Source organism: Diceros bicornis, chromosome 6, assembly GCF_020826845.1.
Source record: "Diceros bicornis minor isolate mBicDic1 chromosome 6, mDicBic1.mat.cur, whole genome shotgun sequence".
NCBI lineage: Eukaryota > Metazoa > Chordata > Mammalia > Perissodactyla > Rhinocerotidae > Diceros > Diceros bicornis.
Genome location: NC_080745.1, coordinates 95,723,420 through 95,726,776, shown reverse-complemented (window position 1 = coordinate 95,726,776; position 3,357 = coordinate 95,723,420). Strand labels below are relative to the sequence as shown.

The 3,357-nt window shown below is 63.5% G+C and overlaps 1 pseudogene; it reads right to left on the bottom strand.

Annotated features, from left to right (window-relative positions):
* Positions 1–1,315: 1,315 nt before the first annotated feature.
* LOC131406849 (olfactory receptor 6B1-like) lies at positions 1,316–2,206 on the bottom strand (annotated as a pseudogene).
* Between the last annotated feature and the right edge of the window lie 1,151 nt (positions 2,207–3,357).

Below are 3,357 nucleotides of genomic sequence, written 5' to 3'. Positions count from 1 at the left end.
CCAGACCCAGGTATGGAAAGTCCTACTGGATATTTTCAAAACTGAACTCAGCATCTCCCTCCCCGACCTGCCCGGCGGGTGGATGGCGCCCCATCCTCACGGTGCGTGGGCTCACCCTGTCCGCCCGCTTCGCTCACCTGCCGGTGCCTCGGAGTGCTGAGATCCCGGAGTGTCTGGGACGATCCTCAGCACATCCAAGATCTCGGGTTCTAGGTCCCAAGCGGCTTTCTAATCCTGACCTGCACCAAGTCCGAGGTGGCGCAGCCTCTCACCCAGGCCTCCCCAGCTCCCCCATTCCAGGACTTCTGCTTTCATCTTGTGCTCCCATATCCACCATCCACTCTGAAGTCAGAACAATCTCTTAAATTTAAAACTCAGATATGATTTTATGCCTGCCACGCTCAAAGACTTTCAGTGGCTTCCCATCGCCGTGATGTCCACAAGCCTCGCCTGGCCCATGAGGCCCCCATCAGGCCCCTGCCTGCTCTCAGCCCGTCACTGCTCTGTGGATGCTTTCCATCCTCAGCCTGGGGCAGCTGCCCCCAACCCAAGCCGACATTGTGGCTTGTCCCTGGGCCCTCCACTGTGCTTCCTCCCAGCATCCTGACTCGGCTGCGTCCTCGTGCCCCATCTCCACCCACCACCCCCAGCCTCCCCTTCTGCCTCTGGGCTCAAGACAGTCTCAACAGGCTCTCGCCTGGTCCCTTGAACCTCCTCCCGCCCTCCAGGGCCCCTCTCTCCACAGCTGCAGAGGTGTCTTTCTAAAATGAGAATCTGAGCACATCACTGCCCTGCTTAAAGCTCTCCAGTGTCTTCCGCCTCCACAGGAGGATGTTCAGATAACGCCTTCTCAGCCCCACTGGTCGCCCCAGGGCCCCGGCCAGCCCTATACCTCAGCCCCTTCTGGTTTTGGGACTGGCTCTCCTCTCTCTGCCTCCATCATTGCTGTTCCCCGCAGAGCACCCCACTCCTGCTGGGACAACTCGCAAATGCATTCTCATCCCACAAACGCACCCATGCCCAAGGAACAGACCCCGTGTCCCCGCCCCCCCGTCCCTCACACAGTGGAGACCTCACTGTGCAGCAGGACTGACCAGAGCTGCACCTGTTGCATCCAGGTGTCCAAGACAGGCTGTGAGTTCCCGTGCAGTCACCAGCAGGCCTGTGTCCTGGGCAAGGACAGGGAGGACGTGCTGACTGCCGCCTTCAGTCCCTCGCTCTGGCCCCTGGCCACCTGGTGCAGCTGGTGAGTGGACAGACGAAAAAGCTGCAGGGGTCTGAGTATCCAAGCAAGCGTGGGGTCCTGGGGAGGCCCCTAGGAAGAGGCACCCAGGGCCTGGGCTGCCCGCTGCGCCGCCCCGCACAGCGCCTGTTTGACCTCCGGTTCCACATGCAGTAGATGATGGGGTTCAGCAGGGCCATGAGCACCAAGTAGGCCACGGACACCAGCTTGTTGAGGTCGAAGAAGTAGATAGCGCGCGGCCGGGCGTAGAGGAAGAGGGAGGCCAAGTAGAAGAAAGCAGACGGGATGCACAGCACGGCGCTGATGACGGCGGTGTGGGAGGAGACGGTGAGCAGCCCCGGCCCCAGCAGGATGCGCAGCGCTGGGAGGAAGTCCACAAGCCATGGACGTGTTGGAGCACTCCAGCCTCAGCAGCGGGGACACGTCACAGAAGAAGTGGTTCATGACATTGGGGCCACAGTAGCCCAGGCACAAGATGAAGACCTTTCCCAGGGAGATGCTGAAGGCCGAGAGCCAGGACCCGGCCGCCAGAAGGCTGCAGAGGCCAGGGCTCGTGACGGCCGGGTAGCGCAGGGGGTTGCAGATGGCCACGTAGTGGTGGAAGGCCATGATGCCCAGGAGTGCGCACTCAGTGCAGGCCCACGCCAGGAGGAAGTACAGCTGCGCACGCAGCCCGAGAGGGAGAAGCGGCGGAGCTCGGGCCCCATCAGGCTGAGCAGCATCTTGGGCGTGGTGACGGAGATGTGCCACACCTCCAGGAAGGACGGGTTGCCCAGGAAGACGTACATGGGCTTGTGCAGGGGGTGCTGATGCGGATCACAGCAACGACGACCACATTCTCCACGACCGTCAGTGTGTAGCCAGCAGGAACAGCACCAGCTGGCACATGTGCAGGCCCAGTGAGCCCGGGAAGCCCATCAGGATGAACTCGGTCACTTCTGAGGGGTTGTCCCTGGCAGACATGGCAGCATGACCCCGCCGGGGGGCGGAGGCAGCTGCGGCTGAGGGTTGGGGGAGGGAGAGGAGAAGTGGGGGGAGGTGGGGGAGGGGAGGTGAGTGGGGTGGGGGAGGCCGCCCCCCCTTTGCTGTGTGTGAGGAGCTCCCCACGGTGGGAGGGGGGCCCGGTCCTCTCTGTGTCCCTCCAGAGGGCCCATGGTTGGCCCACAGCATCCTCCAGTTTCCGCCTGGCACTAGGTGGGAGCTGGACAGACGTGGGCTCTGCTCTGGGGCTGCCAGCGGGCCCTGGCCACAGACGTTGGACAGATGCTGTTGTTTCATGAGGGGACGTGCAGAGCACCACGAGGGGGCCTCATGAGCCCGACGGGAACCTGCAAACAGGCATGCAGGAGGCAGAGCTGCTTCGCTGTAGCCACGGCTGAGCAAGGAGGTTCTGGGGCCGGGTGCCCTGTGCCCTCTGGTCCCAGCCCCCTCAGTGACGCTCAGGGGGCTTCCAGGGGACAGGGCTGGTGACAGCTTCCTCCTGCTGCAAGGACTTATTTTCAAGGGCTTGGAAGGACCAGATCCTGAAGACAGAAGCCAGCTCCCTCTGCCCCCGCCTGGCTGTGGCAGCCTGGGTCTCCTCACTCCTGGCGGCCTGTGGGTTTGTGACTCTGATGCTCCCCGAAATGTGGCTGAGCCCTGTCCAGCGCCCCTGCACCCTGCCCCACATCAGCCTGTCCTCTTCGTTCCAGGAACAGGCCCCCCTGGAACATTTCCATGGACCACAGGCTGTGTGGCCCCTGTCCTGCATCTTACCACCAGGAGCCCTCAGGGGGCGCCCCCCATGCAGGCTTCAGCCCGCCCTGAAGCCTCAGAGCTGAACCCAGAGCAGCCCCCCACCGGCCCTGATGGAGTAGATGTTCCCTGGACCACACCTTCTCCAGGAGGCCTGTGTGCCCGGAGCCCTGCAGCCTGGGCTCCCCCAGCCCCAGGCCCCACTTGAGTCCCCTCCGCAGTGCCATCTCCTGGAACCCCAGCGCTCCCCGGCCTCTCTCCACCTCTGCCCTCCTCCATGTGCTGCTCAGTCCTTCTCCAGGTGGCGCATTCGGGGGGCAGCAGAGCCCAGAGCTCCAAAGGGTGGGGCCCTCCCCCGGCCCCCTGTGCCTTGGACACAT